General features: G+C 39.4%; 1 protein-coding gene across 2 annotated transcripts in view; it reads right to left on the reverse strand.

Moving 5' to 3' along the window:
- Positions 1-15,328, reverse strand: part of MTUS2 (microtubule associated scaffold protein 2) — a 620,079-nt gene that overhangs the window by 70,521 nt on the left and 534,230 nt on the right. The gene's annotated exons all lie outside the window — the stretch shown is intronic.

A 15,328-nucleotide genomic window follows, 5' to 3' on the forward strand; every position in this document is an offset into this window, starting at 1 on the left:
TAGAATTTAGGTTCCTTGAGACAGGGGCAGTGTTTTTTGCTATTCCTTATATCCCTAACTTAGCACCATACCTGGCACATAGGAAACACATTTAAAAATTGCTTGTGAGTTGACTAAATGCCTGGCTTTATTTATCCTCTCAAAATAATGGATATGAACAGGAGATTGTCAAAACCTGAAGGCACTAGAAATGACTGTCACAAAGATGAGCCAGAATTTTTTAAGTATCTTACTTTGGTGAGTAGGCAATAATCCAAATTATACAAAAATCTTCCTTTCACTAGATGGAGCCTACAATTGGTCTTATAAGAATACATGTTGCTTATTTTGCTCATGGCTAGCCAGGTTAGGCACCATAAGTATATTTATAAGGAAATATTTTACTTTTTAAGGAAATTATTGACCTCAATAGATAGTCAAACATATAAAGTGGGAAGTATATTTATTTGTTTTATTACAAACAGTTTAGCAAGATCTAAATTAATATGAATAGTTTTTAATTACTGGCATATTTCAACTGTAGATAATTTTAGCTTCTATGTCAATTGAGGCTATATTTCTTAAATATACAATTTATTTCTTTCTCGTGTTTTATAAGACTTGGCTTCAGCAAGAATTCCTTCTCATCTCTCTTTACTAGTTTTTTTTCCCCCTGGCTACAAACATATGCTGGTTTTTCTCATCCTAAAAAAGTCTTCCTTTGACCTTTTTTTTTTTTTTTTTTTGACCATTCAACTATCATTCCATCTCTCTGCTCTCCTTCTCTATCAAACCTGTTAAAAAAAAGCCTTCTATCACTGACATTTATGCTTTTTCACAGAACTCTCTCCTCAATTCTTTGAAATTTGGCTTCTGTTCCCACAATTCCAATGAGAATGCTCTCTGAAAGGTCACAAGGGACTTCCTCATCTTTAAATCCATTTGTTTGGTTCCCCCCCCACCCTCCTTGTCTTCATCTTTGTAAAGTTTGAGTACTGAATACAAAATCTTACTGATGTTCTCTTCTCCCTTGGTTCAGAGACACTTCATTCTCCTTGACCTCCTCCTATCTATATAATCTTTCTGTCACTCTTACTGGCTCCTCAGTCTCTTCTTGAACCTTTAATGGGAATTCCCAGTACAAATTTGTTCTCATCCTTCTTTTACTTTGTACTCTTTGCCTTGGCAATCATCTTAAGCCACACATTTTAAACTCTAACATATAGGCAGATGACTCCAAAAATCTTTATCTCTATCTCTGAACTGTCTTCTGAGAACTAGTGCATATTCTATGATACATATAAATCTCAAACTGAGCCCTTAAGTCTCAGCTAAAATCCCACCTTCTGTAAAAAAGTCTTTCCTCAATCATCTTCATGGTAATGATTTCCCTCTGTGATCAATTTCAATTAATTCTGTAAATATATTTTTGTTGTTCAGTTGTTTTTCAATCATGTCTGACTTTTTGTGATCCCATTTGGGATTTTTTTAGCAAAGGAACTGGGGTGTTTCATAATTTCCTTCCCCAGTACGTTTTACAGATGAAGAAGCTGAGGCAAACGGGATTCAGTGACTTGTCCAGGGTCACACATAATTTGCTAGTTAAAATATGTGAGGTTGGAAAATGAGTCTTCCTGATTCTGCACCACCTAGCTGTACATATATAACTTATTTACACAAAATTCTGTGTATGTTGTTTCTGTCATTAGGTTATGAGCTTCTTGAGAAAAGGGGTTGTTTTCTCCTCCTTTTCTCTGTATCCCCAGTGCTTGGCATAGTGTCTGATACAGGGGTCCTCAAACTATGGCCGTGGGCCAGATTCAGTAGCTGAGGACGATTATCCCCCTCACTCAGGGCTATGAAGTTTCTTTATTTAAAGGCCCACAAAACAAAGTTTTTGTTTTTACTATAGTCCGGCCCTCCAACAGTTTGAGGGACAGTGAACTGGCCCCTTATTTAAAAAGTTTGAGGACCCCTGGTGATACCTAGCAGAAAATTAATAACATCATAGTATTTATATAACAATGTAAGGCTTGGAAAACACTTGTAAATATCTCCTTTGATCTTCATAACAATCCTAGGAGGTAAGTACTATTATTATGCCCATCTTACATATGAGGAAACTGAGGCAGACTAGATTTAATGACTTGGCCTGAGTCAACCAGCTAGTAAGTATCTAGATCCAGATATGAATTCAGGTTTTTTTACTCTAGATCCAGCAGTCTGTGCTTCCAGGCTCCAGTTGACCTCATTTGACTCAGCCAAAAATTAAATCATTATTTAGTGATGATCTTTTGATAATGGACCTTTCATATGATGTTAAAATAATAGATTGAGAGCTGGATGGAACCTCAGAGATTATCTATATCTAGTTCAGTCTCTTCATTTTACAGTTTAGGAATTTGAATCCAAGGTTGGTTAAGTGTTTTGCTTAATTTAGCAAAAAGCAGAGGCAGAATTTGAGCCTAGGTCATTTGATTCCAGAACAAAAGTTCTTTCTTCTACTCTTCTGCCTCTCCTAACTTAGCTAACTTAACTAGCTAGCCAAAGACAACAGACTCAGAATTCATCATTGAGTGTGTACTTTCCAATCTGATGGAAGTTACCTGTCATTATTAATTACTGGAAACTCAGGGTTCCCTTCACAGTGGAGTAATGGAAGAGAACTTTACTGGGAGAAAAGGCTCCTTCACCAATTTGGAATAAATATGGCTTATCTAACTTAGTGAAACATTAAGGGCAGGAGCTGGACTTGTGATTTCATTGGTTTAAAGAACTCACAGGTGAGAAAATTTATTTTACCAACAGGTCCCTGCTTTACAGCTATAGTCTTAGGGAGTGGCTGAGAGCTCTGAAAGGTTAGTTGATTTGTCGAGAGTAAAGCACCCACTATGTGCTAGAAACAGTCAGGATTTGAACCCAGGATTTAAATTCTATGATGCTGAGGCTGATTCTATCCACCATAACATTCTAGTAAATATTAAAAATCACAATAAATGTTATTGGAGCTGATCTGTTAAATGAGGGAGCAGGCTTGTGTAGAGCTAAGTGTCCAGGGAAATATCTAGAAAGTATTGACAAGATAAAACCAGGAGGTGGCTCTCATTTAATTGGATTTTTTTTAATTGGATTTTTCTTGAATGTTTCTACTTGTCTGCTTCTTTTACTAGATAATTCAAACTCCATCCCCCAACTGAGGAGAGAGCGCCTGTCTTCCAGAGATAATAGAGGGAGATCTTCCGAAGATGGGGGGACAAAGTGAAATAACGACTGGATTTCATTAGAAGATTTTTTTGTTGTTTTTTGTGGCAGTAGCTTGTTATGTGTGTTATGTGACTGCCAAGCAGATCAAGCTTGGTCTCCAACCTAAGTGATGGAGATAAATAAAAGGCAAAAAATCCAAAACAAAACAAAATTAACTTATCCCTTTTTTTCCAGTCTAATGGGAAACTAGGCACGGGAAAAACTGGCCATAATCACTGAAGTAAGGGACTAGCACTAAGGAGGACTAGGAAGGACTTCTTGCAGAAGGTGGGACTTTGTCTGAGATTTAGGACAAAGGCTCAGTATGAGAAGACTGGAAAGGGAGGGAGAGACTAATTGATAAAGGCCTTGAAAAGAAACAGGATTTTTCATTTGATCCTGGAGACGGAGCAGAGGGTGATACGGTCAGACTTTAGAAAGACCACTGTGTGACAGCTAAGTGTAGGATAAACTGGAATAGGGAGAGACTTGGGACAGGAAGACCAACCAAGAGGGTATCACAGTGGTTATGGGATGAGATGATAAGGGCCTGCCCCAGGTGGGGCTTACCTTTCAGGGAAATAATGGAAACAATTGGAAGGTCAGCGGTCCCTGTACCACCTCGCTCTCTTATCCAATGTCTTTTAAGAGACATATAAATTGATCAAGGGTGGCTCAAGGGATAGATTCTGGGGTCCAGAGTCAGGAGGAACTGAGTTCAAATGCAGCTTCAGACATTGTCTACCTGTGTGACCTTGAGCAATTAACTTAATTTTATTTCCCTCAGTTTCTTCATCTGTAAAATAAACTGGAGAAAGAAATAGCAAACCATTCCTGTATCTTTGCCAAGAAAACTCCAAATGAGGAGTTGAATACAACTGAAACAACTGCAACAATAACAAATTGATCAAAAACTTTTGCCTATGATTAATAAAGTGTTATAATTAATAATGAAGAGTTCTCACTTGGTTATACCATCTTGACATTTACTTAAAGTGGAGTGGGTAATTTGAGTGATTGACTCCATCAAACCCACACTTAAACATCTAACACTGATGTATGTGCAAAGTACAAGTGGGTTTCAACCCTGAAGGAGGAAGTGAAATTGGGAGGAGTACATTTTTGCTTTCCAAATTATGAGGCAAAATAAAATACTGCTTGAAAGAGATGTCTTTTTTTCCTCTTAGTGTTATTCATTCCCCGGACCCTCTACCAAGAAATTACTGTGTTGATTTAATTGTGTATAGGCTGTTTCTCCCCACTAGAATGAAGCATTTTGCAGGCAGAGATGATCTCTATTTTATTCTTTTGCACAGCATCAAGTATTGTGCCTGGCATATAGTAGGTGCTTAAATACATTAAATACTTATTGAATTTGAATTGAAAAATAGCCATAGTGTTTTAGGGGGGAAAAAAAGAAAAAAGATTATAAAGGAGCCAGCAAGTATTTTCATCTGTGTCAGAACAGTGGAGGGTAGGAGAACATGATACAGAGAAGGAAGAGAAGATGAAGGGGAACTGAATATTTGGATTTATTTTGTATCCTGCAAATCTGCTAAAGTTGTGAATTGTTTCTAGTAGATTTTTAGTCGTTTTTAGTTAAGAGAAAGAGTAGAAAATTAAGGTTCTCTAAGTATAGATAATTCAAACTCCATCCCCCAACTGAGGAGAGAGCGCCTATCTTCCAGAGATAATAGAGGGAGATCTTCCGAAGATGGGAGGACAAAGTGAAATAACCTAAGTATACCATCTAAGTATACTATCATATCATCTGCAAAGAGTGATAATTTGGTTTCCTCATGACCTACTCTAATTCCTTTAACCTCTTTTTCTTTTTTCTTATTGCCAAACTAACATTTCTAATAAAATATTGAATAGTAATGGCAATAGTGGGCAACCTTGTTTCACCCCTGATATAATTGGGAATGGTTCTAGTTTATCCCCACTACACATAATGCTTGCTGATGGTTTTAAATAGATGCTGCTAAGGCACTGAATATTTGGAATTAAGTTAGAGTATAAATTCCTCCAGTAAGGGAAGAATTGTGACCATCTCTGGAAAAAGCTGTTTCGTGTACTTCAAGGAATGCTGTGGATACCTAGTATTTCAATGACTCTGGAAGAGAGAGGAAAGCTGATGAATTTGTACAACTCTGCCTCCCTTAAATCCAATTCATTTAGGAGTCAAGACTTTACCCTGTGATGTCATTGGCCCTCTTGGAAAACAAAAGATAAGCAACAAAACAAATAAGCAAAAACTAGTCATGGATGCCAGGTACCATCAGAAGAAAGGTTATTTGTAATGATCAGGGGAACAAAAAATAACAATTTTTTTTTCCCATACTGAATGGTACCAAGGCAAGCATCTGTCAAGCTGATATAAGCAACAGAGTGGGCTGCCATCTGCCTGAGGTCTATATGGAGGGTGTGGCAGGGAACTTCCCAAGAATTCTTAAACTTGATGATCACTGCTATCTTCTGCTGATTTACCTGGGAGCAAATTATACTAGGAAGAGGAACCTAGAAAATGTTGCCAAGAATTATGAAACCTTGGGCAACCTGTATCCCCACCCCCCCCAAAAAACCCTTGGAGACATTAGTGGCAATTTAACAGATTAAATTTAATAAATAAAAGCAGGTTTTGTAAGTTAAGAGCTGGCCCCAAAGATGGATCTCTGGTTAATGAAGAACATAGAAATTTGAAACAGGCATATGTAAGTTCAATTCCTGCATTGGATATATTATATGAAACATTTTTTGAGAGTTCAGATTGTTCATTTGCAAAATGAATATGTCAATACTTATGTTCCTCATAAGGCTGTGAAGATCAAATGAAATAATGCATATAAAACATTTTGCAAACTTTTAAATGCTACATAAATGGGAGTCATTATTATTCACAAACTATGACTTAAAATTTAGAAATGATGTGATCTTGCCCAATGATGTAGAATTAGGTCTCAAAAATAGATTGATTTGTAGTTTTGCAAATCTAATCAAGAATGCTTTGAATTCAAAAATCAAATGTAAGGAGAAAATTGCTCACAAATATCTGATAAGTCCAGTAACAAGGATAACAATATATGAGGAAGAAAAGTAGAAAAGAGAACCAGTAATTTACTGGAGATAATACCCAAGGAGAAAGCTAGCAACAAAGTTCATGGTTTCTAATATCTATACACAAATGCCCAGGACTTGGGAAACAAGGTAGATGAATTAGAAATTATGATTTCTTGCTATATATATTATATTCTAGATATGTTTGTATAATTGGAAATAATAATAATAATATAATAATAAATAATAAAATAATAGAAATTTGCCCTCACAATAAACATTAAGACTTGGTGAGCTTTGGTATATATATCTGGAAGGATATACCTATTCAAGGAGACAGAGCTGATAAATGGTGGAAAGAATAATAATAATAGCCTAAGAAGCATTCTATATTAAGAGATAATAGTCAGAAAAGAAAATCCAGGGAAGCAAGATGGAAGATATTTGAGTAATGATTAATGGAAAGAGAAAGAAAAACAAAACTGTTGTTGGGACATATGGTATCTCAGGCTGGATAGAAGGAGGAATTAGATAAGACGTATGCAAGTATGACACAGTAGCAATGAGGTCTTCAATCATATGAATACTGATATTTTCTTTCTATTAAAATTCAGAAAGTTAGGGAATGACTGAACAAATTATGGTATATGATTGTGCTATAAGAAATGACAAACAGTATGATTTCAGAAAAACTTAGAAAGACTTAGCATGAAGTGATGCAAAATGAAGTGAGCAGAATGAGGAGAACATCATACACAGTAAAAAACAATATTGTATAATGATCAATTGTGACTTAGTTATTCTCAGCAATACAATGAGACAACACCAAAGGACTCATGATGAAAAATGTTATCCATCTCCAGAAGCCCACTATTTTTTCACTGTATGTGCATATGTCTTTCATTGTTAATTTTCTGGTCTGTATTTTCTTTCATAACATGACTAAAATGGAAATATGTTTTGTATGACTGAACATGTGTATCAAGTCGCTTACTCTCTCAGAGAGGAGAAAGGAGAGAATTTGGAACTCAAAAAGGGAACTTTTTTGGGAAGGGTGCCTGATTAGGATTCAGCAAGGAAGAATTAGTTACTAAAGTAGAAATGATAGAAACTCTTAGAGCAAGTGATCATTCCATCAAAGAGTTTGTGATATGTAAGAAAAAAGCTTAGCAAGGTCTGACACACTCTAGATTTTGGGAGAGTGGATTTCAAAGGGTTCAGGGAAATCTTAATTGTATGATCCAATTGACCCAAAGAGAGGAAGATCTTAATAATGAAACTCTGAAGACACAAACAGAAATAGTTCTGATGGAGAAGAAAACAGGGAACCTTCTGCAGGCATGGATGTGGGTAAGAAGAACTAACTCATTGGCCAACTCAGATTTTTAAGATGGTAACAAACTCAAGTAACTGAGGATGAAGACAAAAGAATAGTATGATCCTATAAGAACTGTCCAGAGTACTAACACGCAGAATGAGCCAGTTCTGGTAATGATGCTAAGAACAACTGAAAGGTGCTTTGAAAAATAATGTTTTGGGCAGGAAGAGAATCAAAGAAGAAATAGCACTAATTGGGGAAGATGGGATAACAGATAATGGTGATAAGGCTGAAATACAGCTCTTTTTTGTTTTGTTCTATTTCTCTTCCTTGGGGACTAATCTTTGGCCTAGTAAAGACAGAATAGACATTGTTAGCTGGGAATGTAATCTCCAGATCAATGAGGAGATAGTCTGATTGCATTGATTTGTCTTCAATGAGTTCAAGTTAAAGGCTTGGATGAACTCTATCTTTGGATATTTAAAGAATCAGCTCATATGACTCAAACTATAAGAACTCTCAGCTCATTAACCTTTTCAATTCTCATGCCATGGTCTTAGTGCTAGAAGGCACTTTTGAAATTATCAAAAGCTGCCATGTTATTTGACAGATGAAGAAACTAAAAGGAAGAATATAATGAGAAAAATCACCTCTTGTCTCCTCTCCCTCTGACCACTACATCTGTCAACGCCTTCATCAATCCTCTCCTTTGCTCTGGTCCCAGAGGATAAGGCAGGCCTTCTTCATGTCAAAGCTAATTTCTCTTCTTGTACCTTTGATCCATCCTGTCTCCTTAGAGAGTTTTCTTTATTGATCATTTTCTCATTCTCTATTATCTTAATGATCTCTATTGTTTCTTTCCCACATGTCTTTACAAATATGTTTATATATCTTCTATCCTTAAAACCAACAACAATCCTTTTTACTCCACTATCTGTTCAAGCTGCCTTACATTTTTTTTCCTATTTTATAATTGAGCTCCCAGAAAGAGTAGCCTACATTTACTACTTCTATTATCTTACTGCACAATCTTCCACCTTTGCTTCTGAAACAGATCTCTCAAGAGTTTTTCATGATATTTTTACTACTAAATTTAATAATTTTTCTTTCCCATTAAAATATTAACTCTTTCCTTCCTTCCTCCCTCCTGCCCTCCTCTCTCTTCCTCTCTTTCTTTTTCCTTCCTTCCCTCCCTCTTTTTCTTATTCCCTCCTTCCTTCATTTTTTCTTCTCTCTTTCCCTTCCTTCCTCCCTCCTTCTCCTTCCCTTCTTTTCTCCCTTTCTCCTTCCCAATTTCCTCCCTCCGTCCCTCCCTTCCTTCTTCCTTCCTTCATTCTCCCCCCTCTTTTTTTCTCTCCCCCACATACTAAACAAGTGACTGGTACATTTTAGCACGTAATAACAATAATTAACAACAAATAAATTAATAAATGCTTATTGACTTGACCAATCCCTCCTCTTGAGCTCCTTTAATGCTGCCACCTTTGAGTTCAATCATAGATCTAATCCCTTTTCTCTTGTTGGGTTAGCCTTTTCTTCCTTACCTTCAGGATTCTCTCCTGGACTCTCTTCTCTCTCTCCTCTCTTTCAGTAATCTCACATGCTTCCAAAGCTCCAATGATCATCTGTACACAAACAACTCCCACCTATATCTCTAACCCCAATCCCTTTCCTCAGCTCTAGGTCTGCATCTCCACCTGCCTGATACACATCTGCACTTGGACATCCTGCTAGTGTCCAAAGCTGAACTTACCTTTTTTAAAAAATATGACCTAAAGCTTTTTTACTGCTCTGAATAATGCTGTTATCCTCGCAGTCACACCATCATTCAGTCCTGAAACCTGTTATTTACAACCTCTTGCATCTATCCTTGTAACACCTCTTAGATTTGTCCTTTTCTCTTATTTGATAGTCCAAAACAATAGTGCTGGCTATCATTCTTTGGTGCCTGTTGTTAGTTATGGTTAGTTTCCTAACTGAATTCTTTGCCTAAAGTATCTCCCCTTCCAATCCTTCCTTCACAAAGCAGAAGTCTCATTATGTTACTTCCTTGCTCAGAAATTCACTGGCATTCCCTAATGCCTCTAAAAATAAAAAAGAGATTACTTTAGCCAGGATTTATAGACCCTCTACGGTTAAGCTTCAAACTACTTTTTCAGCCAAACTGGAGTATATAAGCTGTTTTCCAAATTTGCCTTGCCATCTCTTCTCTCGTCCCTGGAATGATCAGACCTGTGCTTTAGGAGCAGAGGGATGGACTGCAGAGATGGATCTCTTTTATTGCCATCACACCATAACCCCCCTTCATCTCTGCTTTTCAGAATCCTTATGTCCCCTCAAGATTAGCTCAGGTGCCTCCTTCTCTGTGATGCCTTCCTTGATTCCACTTGCTTATCATGTTCTCTCATTTCTAATTTTCAACAAAGTTCTACAGAACTTTGTATCAATCAACACCAGGCATTGAGGATTCCAAAACAAAGGTGAGGCAGTCCCATCCCTCAAGGAGTTTACTTTCTAGTAAAGGTATGAGACAATAAATACAAAATTGTTTCAGTGAGGGGTGGGTGGTAATGACTAGAATCAGGAAAACCCTCTTGAGTGAGGCACATGAGCTGAGGTTTGATGGAAAGAGGGGTTTCTAAGAAGCAGATGTAAGGAGGCATAGGAAGAAGCTTGTATAAAGTCAAGAATGCAAGGTAGCAAATGAACCAGGCTGCTTGAGCACAGTTGAGTTTGTGAAGATAGTGAATGAATATTAAATTCCTAACATATTCCCAGTACTGTGATAAGCCCTGGGGAATACCAAAAAAGGCAAAAGATAATCTGCTCTCAAGGGGCTCACAGTCTAATGAGGGGGACAACATGAAAACAATTAATTACAAATAAAATAGGTACAGGATAAATTGTAGATAATCGATAGATGGGTATGGGAAAAGCTTTTTACAGAAACTGGGATTTGGGCTGGGATTTGAAGGAAGCCAAGACATGGATGTAGCCGGAGAGCTATTTCTGGCTATCTCTAGGACCTGCTATAGAGTTTTACACATGGTAGGCACCTAATTCATTTTTGTTAGATCTCTATTTTACCTCTAGGAATGTTTTTGTGGGAGGGAAAGGGGGGACGAGGAGGCACAGAGTGCCAGTCTCAGAGTCAGGAGGATCTGAAATCAGACCCTCAAACACTCAGTGCTAAGTGTGTGAATCTGAGCTGATCACTTCACCCACCGCCTCGGGAAGGGGGAAGAGCTCCAGCTGAGGGCATCCCTGGCTGGGCTAAGGCTGTGGTCCACCACATACAGGGAGCTGCATAAGGCCGGGGAGAATGTGGAGGACCCCACGCTCCATTTATTCTGGTACTGAGACGCGCTGAGATGGAGCTGGTCTGTGCTTGCTGTGGCCCAGCTCACTTGGTGAAGAGTCACCTTTCGGAGAAGTGAGCCCGGTGATGGTATTTATGTCTCTCTAAGGGACCCATTCATTCATTCATTCATTGCTGAGGCAATTGGGGTTAAGTGACTTGCCTAGGGTCACACAGACAGGGAGTGTCAAGTGTCTGAGGCCTGATTTGAGTTCTCCTAACTTCAGGGCTAGTGCTCCATGTACTGAGCTTCCTAGCTGCCCTGAGATCAATTTATTTATGAGGGTGGAAGATCCAATCCACTGCCTTTGAATTAGAGCAGATGCGAGGGGCATTTGTTAACAACCTCCAGAGTAGGTACATTGTGTGGGGAATGCAAACAAAATGCAATATATAAAACCCAGAGCACTTGGGTGGTGCAGGGCCCAGAGTCAGGGATCCCAATGTGACTGACAAATCCTCTGGCATTTACTAGAGATGTGACCCCTTAACCCCACTTGCTTCCAACACCTCCGCAGGACTCACGCACTAAGTCATACGTGGGTGCTACACCGCCAGTCTGGACAAACAGGGGATGCTCCCTGCAGCTCCAGAGAGACAAGACAAGAAGGAGAAAATTCCAGGTATTCAGGCTCACTAGGGAAAAGGCAGAATCTGGTGTGTAATGTCTCATAAGAGAAACAGTGAGGAGACCAGAATCACTAGGTCTGAGAATCAAAGGAGGGTTGGGGGAGAGGGAGGGATAAGTTGTAAACAGATTAGAGGGAGCCACATTTGGAAGGACTTTGAGTGACAGAGACCCACTGGGATTTACTGAATAGAAGGAAGGGAATGTGAGACAGAGTACTAGAGTGACTGAGACAGAGAGAGAGGGGGAGGAAGGAAGGAAGAGATTGGGAGGCTAGGAAGGAGGGAGGAGGGGGGGAAGAGACAGAGACAGAGAGAAACAGACAGACAAAGAGACACACACAGAGACAGAGACGGGGGGAGTGAGGGGGGGAAGGGAGTGGATGGAGAGAGAAGGGGGGCAGAAATGGTCAAACCTGCACTTTAGGTCTAAGGATCCCCATGACTGACAGTACCAAGATTCTATTAAGTGATGACAACACTGGCCTCCCTGCGGGGAGTTTCTGACACTGAGGCTAGAAATGTGGATTACAATCTGAGGAGCCAAGGACTGCTCTAAACTGAGGGCAAGAATAATTGCTTCTCCCAGGATTTGAACCATCTCTGGAGAGAAGAGACAGCTAGTGGCCTTTTTCAATAACCAAAGAAGTGATAAATCACACTAAAGAAAAAAAAATTTAAGGAAGAAAAACTATACTTAGAAATCAGTTTTAAATGCACCATAAAGAGAGATTCACCACCCAAAAGGCCCTAGAGATCTTAGTTTTGTTGCCCCCTGAGGAGACATGCTACCCCAGCAGACACAACCACCATTACTGCCTCGTGACTGCAGAAGCCTGGCTCTCTCTCCCCTGAGAAGCTTAAAGTCCTTTCCAACAGAAGCCACACCTTTTTCCAGATCCTCTCAACTCCCAGGGCCAGGCTAGGAATGGACTTTTTTGACTCGCTCTCACTGCTTCTAGACTATCCTACCACTTTCTCTCAATTACTTTTGAAGTTCATACAACTTGTGTTGTCACCCTCTCCCCTTCCTTATTACTATTATCCACTCATTTGGAGATCATTGCAGTTTTCTCAATGAATCCAGTAGCTGGTTTATATCCCTGTCTCCTGTATTATTCTTAGGGACCTCAACATTCACAATGATCACTCCTCTAAAAACCTGATTTCTCAGTTCTTCCACCTCCTCAATTTCCTCCTTTGCCTCTGCTTCATCCATACACCAGCATGGTCACACATTAGACATTACTATCTTAAAATTATGTCACCTCAAAGACTTGTAAAGAGTTTGAAATTCTACTTTCTGACCACAACCCGCTTATCCTTCCATCCATCCTTCTCCCTCTTTCACAATATCCGCCACCTGTTGACAATTTATGGTTACTTGATGCAACCCTGTTTGTTCCCTTAATCTATCTTCCTCCTTTTGGCTATACTTGCCTCCTGATCCAGACTTGACCTCATGGAATATCATCAATATTCATTAATGGCTACCCCAGAATCCTTTTCTCCCTTCTCCTTCCCTGTTGTGACCTTTTGTTACAACTAACCTGGAAATCATCATTCCCAAGTTAATCTCATTTTTCCAATTATTTTTCTCCTCCCTCCTAGGAATTTTGAACTTTAATGAAGAAAAATCACAAAAATCGTCTAACCTTATCCTTTACAAATTTATGTTTTATAACTTTGGCTAGGTCCTCACTGCTACTCATCAATTATTCTACTTATGTCCCCCCCACCCTTCACTCTTTGTAATTTCTGTTCCAAACTTTCCCTCCCTTTTCTCTCCTCCCTCCTAATGCCAGATTATTGTCTTTCCTCCATTTTATTGTAAAACTTGACAAAAATCTGTCTCTACAAGATCCTTTTGCTTTCTCACTAGTCATGGTCTCCAGGATCACAGAGGTCAAGAAGTTGGGTGTTAGAAGGGACCTCCATAGCAATCAAGTCCAACCTGTGTCCTAAAGGAACCTCTGCTCTGACATGCCCAACAAGCAGTCATCCAGGCTGTTTTCTGAGCCCCAGCACCTCTGGGGTGGCCCATTCCCCTTTTGGCCATAACCCGAGTTTTCTCCAGCTTAAACCCGGTCAATTCCTTCCCACCAACCCTAATGACAGGAACGCAAAGTCCTGGCCATTTTGTTGCCCTCCTTTGGACCTGCTTTAATTTATAACCTGGTTGCTAATGACATTTCTCTACTGAAAATGCTTTCTCTATGGTCTCTGTTAAGACCTTAGCTTAGAAAGGCCACGGTCTCCCACTGCCTCCAGGGCCATCTGCAGTCGTCCTGATCTGTATCTGACCACTGGACCCAGGTGGCCCTGGAGGGGAAGGTGAGCCAGGTGCTCTTGCCTGGCCTCCCTCACTTAAATCCAACTCATCTGCCCCTCACTTGCATGCTCCTCTCCCAGAATAAAGGGCAAACAATAACCAACCACAACAGCAACAACCACACTGCCCTTCTAATCATGGCTGCACTGGCCATTTTTCAGCCTCCATCCTCCTTGATCTCTTTTATTTCTAACATTGTTGACCACTTCTAGTACTAAATACTTCCCAAACAATGCTCTCTTTATATAGAAAAGGAGGGTCTGGAAGAATATTAAGCCGGAGAGTAAACAGACCTAAATTTTACAATTCACTGCAGACAGTTCCCCATCAGGCAGCTGTCCTGTCAGTTATCAAGAATTCGCTGTATCCATCTGTTAGTTACTGTTAGGTCCTTTGCAAGCCAATTTACATCTTAGGGCTTCAGTTACCTCATGTGTATAATGGAAAAAAAAAACAAAACCCTAGTTTATTAAGGTACATTGGTTTAAAGTGTTGAGGGCTGTAAAAGTTCCTTTCCTTCCCTTATTGCCAGTGCCTGAAGACATACTATTTCCAAGATAGATTATTTCTATAAAGTAATTACTCTTAAGTAGTGAGGGGAAGCAGGAATCGATAGAAAGGCAGGGAAACCTGGTCAAACTGGGTCTCTTACACACACAATGGCTGTGTGGACCCTGCACAAATCAATGAGTTCCTTGCTTCTCCAAACAACTCTTAAGACATTAAATTGCAAGTCAGTTTCCAACCAGCATTGGTGGAAGGAGTTCCCCTACTGAGAGTTATCTGCGTGAAGGAAAATGCAGATCTTAAGGGCCCCCTCCCCTCCAAAAAAGGTGGAATTCAGAGATCTAAATATTCCTTTAGCATCTTATTAGCCTGGGATCATGAATTTTAATGAGCCTCATATTTTAATCCAACTAAGTTTATTTTTTTTTTTGACCTTGCTTTCCATCACAGTGTGGTATTTTATGAAAGGATATACAGCAAGGTCATGGAGCTACATGCAGCCTAGAGAGAATATATATTACTGTTCACCATACAGCTCTTGGGACTCCTTGCTTCTTTTCAAACGATGTGTGACCCAAACCCTGAGTTCAATTTGGGTCTAGATGGAGACATGAGGCTACCCCAGCCCATACTGACTGATAGCTATCGCCATCTGTGAAGAGCAAAATAAATGCTTGATTAGCTCCTCTGTGTCCTGTGAAGAACCTGCTGCTGTAACTGTGGAGAAGTAAAAATGATGGTTCCCTGCCAGGCCACGGAAGTCCGCCCCTGGGCTCGGAAATGGGTTTTATTTTGTCTAGGCAGTATTTTTTCCATAGTAGCTTATTACAAGGCATAATTACTTTGTTACACATTCATAGGCATTAAGGAATGGACATTCTTTACACTACTTATTTTCAATGCCCTA

The sequence above is a fragment of the Sarcophilus harrisii genome, chromosome 3 (genome assembly GCF_902635505.1).
Source record: "Sarcophilus harrisii chromosome 3, mSarHar1.11, whole genome shotgun sequence".
Taxonomy (NCBI): Eukaryota; Metazoa; Chordata; class Mammalia; order Dasyuromorphia; family Dasyuridae; genus Sarcophilus; species Sarcophilus harrisii.